Source organism: Chelonia mydas, chromosome 2 (assembly GCF_015237465.2).
Source record: "Chelonia mydas isolate rCheMyd1 chromosome 2, rCheMyd1.pri.v2, whole genome shotgun sequence".
Taxonomy (NCBI): domain Eukaryota; kingdom Metazoa; phylum Chordata; order Testudines; family Cheloniidae; genus Chelonia; species Chelonia mydas.
Window position 1 is genome coordinate 204847760 of NC_057850.1, and position 9458 is coordinate 204857217.

Sequence of the window (9458 nt, forward strand, 5' to 3'; positions counted from 1 at the left end):
GGGGGTGTCTGGAGGCAGGGTAGGGGGTGGCTGGAGACGGGGGCTGGCTGCAGGCAGGGCGTGTGGGGGTGGCTGGAGGCAGGGCAGGGGGTGGCTGGAGGCAGGGGCTGGTGCAGGTAGGACAGGGGGTCGCTGGAGGCAGGGCAGGGGGTGTGGCAGGGGCTGGTGCGGGCAGGGTGGGGGTGTCTGGAGGCAGGGGCTGGCTGCGGGCAGGGCGGGGGTGTCTGGAGGCAGGGGCTGGCTGCGGGCAGGGCAGGGGGTGGCTGGAGACAGGGGCTGGCTGCGGGCAGGGCAGGGGGTGGCTGGAGACAGGGGCTGGCTGCAGGCAGGGCAGGGGGTGGCTGGAGACAGGGGCTGGCTGCAGGCAGGGCAGGGGGTGGCTGGAGACAGGGGCTGGCTGTGGGCAGGGGGGTGGGTACTCACAGGGAGAGCAGCAGGACGCAGCCCAGGCCCAGCAGAGCAGCCGGGGACCCACCAGGCAGCATCGGGAGCCCCAGGGCCAGGGGAGCAGCAGCAGCAGCAGCAACAGGGCTCATGCCCAGGGCCAGGCGGCAGCCCACATGGCTCCTGCAGCGCAGTGCCCCCGGCGGCAGCAGCAGGAATTACACCACTTCCCAGCCGGAGCCCATCAAAGCCTCAGCGCCCCCTGCAGGGAAGCGGGTTAACAACCTATTCTAAAACTGCTTCAAACTTTAACAACCGGTTCGCGCGAACCGGCTCCAGCTCACCACTGGATGCACCCTTGTGTTAGAGGCCACTTTTGAGACTATTAAACTGTATGCCTTTAAAATAAAAATAATAAAGTTTATACTGCAACCTCGTGGCTATTCAGAAGATTAAATAGTACGCCAGATCCATGGCTGATGTAAATCAGCCTATCTCAATGGAGCTAAGCTGATTTATGGCTTACTTTTTTGTGGTTTGAAGATGCTGGCTGCAGCCATGCTTCTATTTTAAGCAGTGCATGAACAGAATGATCACCGTACTCCACTTCCTAGAACAGAAGTGTACTCTGCAGCATTGTTAAAGCTGTGGAGATTGTCACTGGAATTTCATTGCAAACCCCAGCGGATACTCACAGCCACATTATTATTGGTTTGTTGGTTTTGGTAAGTTGAACGGATGTGGTTAGACTCCTTTAGGACACATACATCTATGACATAGACTAGGTAACGAACTGCAAAATGTCCATCTGATGTCAGTTGCAGAAGGCCAAGAGCCCAATGCACTTAGATGCAATTTGAAATAACGCACCTTAGAGCAGAGCTCACACGATCTTCACTAATCATTTTTCAGTAACATTCAGTTTGCTTTGCCGTTAACTCCTTCCTTTCCAAAATATTCTCTGATCTGAAGCCCAGCACAAGGGGACTGTTTTTTCCCATGTTGCATCTTACTCATATTTCTATTAAAATTTCCTTTTATAGGTGTGTTTAGTAAAATTAGCTTGAACGACATTTAGGACAGTCACAGAGCAGTGCTTCTCCCCATCTCCAAAGCATGCACTGCCATGCCCAATCTCAGTCAAGGTGGTTTATTTCTTTAACAGAGATTATCAAGCCAATAGAAAACAACCTTAACTTCGTCCTCGGTCACAAAGCCACCCCTGCCAGGGGTCTCTGGCACCCCAGCTCTTGGCAGCCCCTTAGCTTCAGTCAGCTCTATTCCGTTCCTGGAGCAGTAGCTGCAGGGCAGCTTCCCTAAGCCCCTGGCCCCTTGCCCCAGGGATTGAATACAGGAGCTAGCTCCATCCCAGCATGGCTTTCCCTCCCCAGACCTTAGCCTTTCTCAGTTCTTTCTCCTCCAGCTGCCCACTAGCAGCCCTTTTATAGATCCAGGTGTAGCTCAGCCCTTTTAATTAGCTGGATTGAGCTCACTTGCTCTGGTCCAGGGGCTCCGGGCTTGGTCTAGGCCCAGGGACCAGCTACCCTGTGACAAGGACTAACATGAAAAATGTTGGCATTTACTTGCTCTCCTTACATGAAGGATGGAGACTATCATTCTCACCAAGGGTGAAATTCACCGCAGGCCGAGGGCAAGCACAAAACATAGGCATTACTTAAGGCCTATCTTGAGGCTTTGGTTGGTGCCCAGCCTTGTGCTCCACTTTCGGTACAGAGGTGATTTTTACCCTAGGTGTATGTCTTCCTTAGCTTTTACTTTAGTACTAATTTTAGGTTGTATCCTTGTGGTCTCACTCTCCTTTGTGCATCAATACTTGCCTGGCATTAGACAAAAGTTAGAATTACTTGTAGGAGCTTATGCAGAAATCCCTAGCATTGCCTTACAGGGAAACAAAGGACAACGATAAAAGATGCACATTTCAGAATACTTTCAGTGTGCTGAATTTGGAGGGGGTGTAGCGTAACCTTTAAGATCATTTAATTATAGTTTAGTTTCACACCACAATGGTAACAGTTGTTCAGTCTAAAGGCAACTGAGGGATGTTAAATTGTGCATGCTACCATATGGCTGTGGGTAAGAAGTTCCAGCAGAATTAAAATTGAATGCCTAGTTCAGTATATCTTTTGTAAATAGCCTATATGAGATAGGGATTTTACCTGTGTGGATAGAGAGTAGACATTGCAAGATGGTGGGCCAAATTTTCTGCTGGTGTAAATAATTTCAGCGGAGTTTTGCCCATTTACATCAACAGAGAATTTGGCCCTCTATGCCAAATTGTGAAAATCAGAAGTAAGTCAGCTGAAGTCAATGAGCCAGATTCCACATGGCTTTGAATCTTTTGTAACTATTTGTACCTCTGCAAAGTGGATCCCAAATGCTACCAGCTCAGAATGGTAACATTTTACACCAATTTTGCACAGGTGTTGTCAAGGTTCCTTCCCCGCTCTGAACTCTAGGGTACAGATGTGGGGACCTGCATGAAAGACCCCCTAAGCTTATTTTTACCAGCTTAGGTTAAAACTTCCCCAAGGTACAAACTTTTACCTTTTGTCCTTGGACCTTATGCTGCCACCACCAAGCATGTTAAACAAAGAACAGGGAAAGAGCCCACTTGGAGATGTCTTCCCTCCAAAATATCCCCCCAAGCCCTACACCCCCTTTCTTGGGGAAGGCTTGATAAAAATCCTCACCAATTTGCATAGGTGAACACAGACCCAAACCCTTGGATCTTAAGAACAATGAAAAAACAATCAGGTTCTTAAAAGAGAATTTTAATGAAAGAAAAAGTAAAAGAAAAACCTCTGTAAAATCAGGAAGGGAAATACCTTACAGAGTAGTCAGATTCAAAACATAGAGAATCCCTCTAGGCAAAACCTTAAGTTACAAAAAGACACACAACCAGGAATATACATCCCATTCAGCACAACTTATTTTATCAGCCATTTAAACAAAACCGAATCTAACGCATACTAACTAGATTGCTTATTAGCCCTTTACAGGAATTCTAACCTGCATTCCTGCTCTGGTCCCGGCAAAAACATCACACACACAGACAGAACCTTTGTTCCCCCACCCCCACCCTCCAGCTTTGAAAGTAACTTGTCTCCTCATTGGTCATTTTGGTCAGGTGCCAGCGAGGTTATCCTAGCTTCTTAACCCTTTACAGGTGAAAGGGTTTTGCCTCTGGCCAGGAGGGATTTTTATAGCACTGTATGGTTACCCTTCCCTTTATATTTATGACAGGTGTCAATGACTACACAAGGTTCAAGGCCAATGGAATTATCCCAGTCTCAAACTCATGCAAGCGAGAAGAGAATCAGGCCCTTCATGTACATTGGCTAAACCACTAAAAGTTTCAGAAAAGCAGCTGTGTTAGTCTGTATCCACAAAAAGAAAGCGTATGCTCAAATAAATTTGTTAGTCTCTAAGGTGCCACAAGTACTCCTTTTCTTTTTACCACTAAAAGTTGTATGTCAAAGAATGTGATAATACTTTTTTATTTAATATTCATTATTTCTGTCAGCTACCATTTTGCAGTAATATTGCATCTTTCATCCCAGGGTTTCAAAGCGTTACATGATCTCCCAAGGTCTCACAGCACTGTATTGGCAGAGCTGGGAGTAGAATTCCTACTCATCCTCTTGCTTTTATCTGCTAGTATCAGGGGACTGGAAGGAGTTATTTGATGAGATCACCTGGTGCACTGTAGAGTCTTTTAAATGCTAACTAGGTAGATCAGAGGAGCTCAGCAGAACGGTTACTGAGTTCCTCAGCTCCAGAGGAGGAAGGAGCAGCATTGGTTTCCCCAGAAGATGCCACCAGAGTGAATCAGAATGGTGGAGATAGATCAAGCAGGCTGATCCCTATTGTTGCTAGCAGAGTAGGCACTCCTAACAAGATGACAACACTACAAGAACAGGAGAACATAGGGCTTGCTGTAGGAGGGCACTATTTGTGGACAGAAGCTCCCAGAGCTTGGTTGGCACTTTCCATGGTTGAATAATTCAGACAAGTTTTAGTTAAGCATCTAAACTATCGTATGGCTATCTGGTGGTCTAATTTTAGTTATTGGGTTTAGCGTGCAGGTGCTCGCTAGTGTTTGTGACCTGTGATATACAGGAGGCCAGATCAGATGACCTGGTGATCCCTTCTGGCCTTAAACTCTATGACTCAATGAACAGAACTTAACCCCCCATGTTTAAGATGTCATCATTGCTAGTTTGTGTCTAATATAGTTCCACTTCTCCCTACAAGCAATATTAGGCTCTCTCAACATATGGAGGTCACAAAATCTCTCACTAGCACAAGGATCTTTATGTGCCTTTTTGAAACACAAGGTGTGAAACTGCCTGTTAAAGACTGTCAAGAATAGCAGTGAAAAGATGCATCACTGAAGAATTAAATTACTTTGGAAAAGTTGGATTCAAGAAAACTTCAGAACTCCAAGGAATGGAGAAGGCATGTAACTAGCCTACAGCCTACAGCTGTGTGAACTCTGTCTCCATACTAACAACCATAGTCACACTCACTGGAGGAAGACTGGGGGACATGGTCCCCCACCAGCTTTCAGCCTAGAGGGGATACCAGTGTCTTCTCTCCAATCCCCCCAGCTTTCAGCTGCTTGAAGGGGATGGAACAGAGAGCGGTATCTGCTGCTGCCAAGTGCAGTAGCCTCAGCAAACCTTCCACCTGCCCGCTTCGAAAGGGCTGACTGGTTCTGCCAAGAAGGCTGATCTGACCCCTGCTGGGCAGAAAGGAGTCTGCAGCTGAGGCTCCTGCAGGAAGCCGGCCCACTTAACTCCCTGCCTGGGTTTCTTTCCAGATAGCTCCCATGGTCTGAAATGTAACCGAGATCTGCCCCCCAGGAGCAGTGGGAGTTTCTCCCTTCCTTCGCAGAAATGTGTGCTTCGTGTCTCAGTAAAGTGTACAACATATCCTGGCAAAGACAATGGTATTGAGAGCTGGTAAGAAAAAAAAAATCAAACCAGTTTTCTGTCAGAAAAAGCTGTTTTGATTAAAATGATTTTTTTTTCAAAATAGTATTGATTTTGATGAAATTTTGTTTAGAAAAAAATTGAAAAAACCATATTTCCACAATGTCCCTTTTCAATGTTTTCAAAATGAGGATGTTTGACTTTTCATTTTGAAATGACTGTTTTGTTTCAAATCTGTTTTTTGAAATAAATAATGTTTCAAAACTGAAAAAAGGGTTAAAAGTCAAAACAAAACATTTTGAATTTGTCAAACAAACATTCTGACTGACCCCAAATGCTTTTTTTTGTGGGGGGGGGGGAAGGGTCGGTAGGAGGATTTCATTTAATGAACAATTTCAAATTTTGGCTTTTTGTCCTGATGTGGGGCAGAGACATGTTTGAAAACTTGAAATTTTTGGCAAGACAGAAAATCCATTTTGCGATCAGCTCTAATTGTATACCTTCAGCCCCAACAAGCTGAAGTGTAACCATTCCTGTTTTTCCCTTTGTTGAGATTCTCTGGCCCAATTGAGCTACACTCAGTCCAGGGCTGGAAGTCAGGGGTTGGGGGAAGGGATCCTTCAGACACCTTTGCAGCCCTCCAATCCCAGGAAAACTGGGGCTTTATCTGATCCCCAGTATAAATTACACAGCCCAAAGAGAACACATTATGAAAATCCCAGTGATTTATGCAGCAAGTACAATTCATATCAGATGGTAAAACTGACTGTCAGAGCATCTAGTGTAATAAAGACTGCTTTTTCTACTTATAAATATCTTTAAACTATGAGCAGAGCCATATATAATCTCATATAACAGATGTAGTCATATTTTAACTAGACTGGAACACTTTAGATGATGTATTTCTTCTACTGGCAGTACTGCAGGAATTTCAGTTTTTCAAAATTATCACTGACATTTTCCACTAAATGCCATAAGCTTCCTAATGGGACCAAAATAATGAGCTGAGTTTCATAAAAACCAGACTCGGAATTGGCTATCTTTAATCAGAGCAATGAGTCAGGATTAAGAGAAAGAATCGGAACAGTCAGGTGTATCTCAAAAACACCTCTCCAGAAAAGGACCCAAAGTTCTCTGACCTAGTTTAGCTCACTTCTTTCTGAAACTGAACTTTATAATTATACAGGAACCACCTGGGGAAGTTTGAGGATTCCTTACCTTGGGCCAGATTCTAGTCCTGGCTCCAGCAATGCAAAGCAGCCAGAAAACCAGCCTGGTGGCTACCTGTCTATTCCCCTTGTGCAAGGAAAATCCGTTGGTAACATATAGTTGGTACCATAGATGCTGACTCTGTAGTGGGTGCTCCGCAGGCTGGAGCACCCACAGAAAAAACCTAGTGGGTGCTCAATACCCACCAGCCACTCGCTGATCAGCTGTTTGCAGCGGGCACGAGGTGCTGGGGGAAGCGGGGGTGGGAAGAGGCCGAGCGAAGGTGGGTTGCCCTCGGGGGAGGGGCAGAGCGGGGGCGGGAAGAAGCGGGGTGAGGATGGGGCCTTGGGGCAAGGGGTCTTGGGATGGAGGCAGGGTGGAGCACCCATCCAGACAGAAGAAAGTCGGCGCCTGTGGCTGGCCCAGTGACTAAGTCAATGCTTGGAGCTGGGCATGTGATTCCCAGCTCGCACAGACATACTCGCGCTAGCTGTTATCCATCTAGCGTGCTAAGAATAGTACTGTAAGCAGGATAGCACCGGCAGTGGTGAGCTGCAGCAGGTGGGCTTGTAATCAGCACACGTAGCCCAGGCCGCGGTTAGCCACTACCCATGCTCCCCTGGCTACACTACTGTTTTTAGCATGTTAGCTTGATGAGAGCTAATGCAAGCATGTCTATGTGAGCTGGGAATCACCCCCCAGCTCCAACTGTAGACAGAACCATTTGACTCCCCCCTGGTGTAAAAAGGCCCTAGAGGGCCTGGGTGAAAGAACAGGTTAGGGGAACCCGATCTCTGGCCCTATAGCCCACAAACATTTCTACCCCAGACCCTCCCCTACCACTGCATGAGCAGTCTGACCACTCCCTGGCACACACACATACTCAGTGTTCTGCTGCTGTCCTTGGCTCGTGCAGCTCTTCCCAGTCCTGGTGGCCCAGTCACTCCACTTGCTCCCATCTCGCACTCACGCAGCATGGGCCAAATTCGACTGATGAGTGGCATTGTGACCTGGCACACAGGGTCACAGTGCCATTCCGGTTTGGCCCGACACCCCCTCTGTCTGACGGAGGGGCCAAATTTGAGTGAGGCATGTTGTGACCCCGTGAACCAGGTGAAGTGCCGGCGTGCTGCTCCATCTTGTTGGGCCCCCGTAATCTTGTGGGCCTTGGCATGACTGCACCTCTTGCACCATTGTAGCTACATTGCTGTGACTCTCCATCCATCCTCCTCCCCCATTCTTGGCTCCTGGTATAAGGTGCATTCCTATGAGAAAAGTATTATGGCTGGGGCACCTTTACATTCCAGTTATTTCCCTCGGCATTGAGAACAGCCAGGCATAATTTAGAGCAGTATTTGGGCTGTTCTAGCTTGCACGAAGGACAAGACTGGCTTCCACACAGCCTCAGAATCCAAGGGTCACGTGGTGGTCCACACAAATCTACTTTGCTCCTTTCCTTCCCTTCCTTGAGCTACGCTAAGCACGGCTTGGGATCGGGGTCTACAGGTCTCAAACCTCTACTCAGCTTGGGAAATCCCATTCTCTGTCTTGGAAATATCCATCCATTCCTGTGTGTAGAATAATAAATCAACCTACGTTATTTGCTATCTGTCCATCTATGCAGTAATACTTACTATTAAGTCGAGAAGTTGTTCTGCCCTGTATATGTCTGTAATATTTTCCCTTCTCAATAGAACACCTTTAATTATTAGAGCTGGTCAAATCCCATAAAAAATAAAACAAAACTCTGAGATCTATAGAGTTTTTTAACAAATTTCTTTTGACCATGTACACATCTTACTTGTGTTTGGCTAGTTTATTTGCAGAGAGCGGGAGATTTAATAGCAATGACATAGTGAGTTTTTAAACACAAATTGCAGAATATATTTTTAATTCAAATTTCATAATCATGAATACTTGCACTGTAAACCTGATTCCTGGCTCATCCAATCAGGGAGCAAAATCATTGCAAGTGACCTGGGTTCAATCAACACAGCTTGAACGTCCAGTCGCTGCTACTAACTTGTAGAGACCTAGAATGATTTAATTATTCAAGGAATACTTTTTAATAATACATAAGTTTGGAAAAAACACTCAGTCTATTTATCTGCAGACAATTCATTGTGAATAATTTGCCCAGCTCTTCTCTTAATTTCTTTCTCCCTCTCATACTCTGTAATTACACCCGTGTGGTCATGGTGATGCAGACTGTTAAAAGAGACAATCACAAAATGCGCTTTTGCACAGGAATGTTCTTTTTTGGGGGGCTTTCTTGCTTTAATCTAAAATGAAGGTCATTCTAATGGAAACTATTTGTTGGCTTCGTTTATGAGAAACAAACAAAACCAAAAAAACACACAGAAGAACTATTGCTGTCAGAAATGAAGAGATACTAGAGCATTTGAAAACATTCACAAGAACTGTGAATATGAATAAAGTTTACAGTTCTAGAATTGACATGCTTGCCATAATATTCTGTGATGGCGTCAGTGCCTTTCTGAGTATGGGTGTTCCAGCCAGGAAGTACCCACTTAGCAGAATTTTTTAAATGTCAGACAATCTTCCATAATTTTAGCAGAGATGTTCATTATAATATCTATACAATGCAGTAAAAATCCTTTATCTCATTGCTTTTAATCACAAATAACAAACATCTTTTTGTTTGCACAGTTAAGTGTAAGTGATATTTTGGATTAGGTGATATTTGAGAAGGCAAACTTCATGAATTAATCATGCATTATTTATAAAAATGGGTGCATTTGAATGAGACCTTATACATCATTTAAAGCAGAAATGTTTTTGAAATCTAAGTTGAACATAATTAACTCTCTCATTTTGAAAAATAAGTATTGATGGAAAAAATGAAGTATTTACATTACAGTCACCCATAGCCTAGTTTATTCACATACC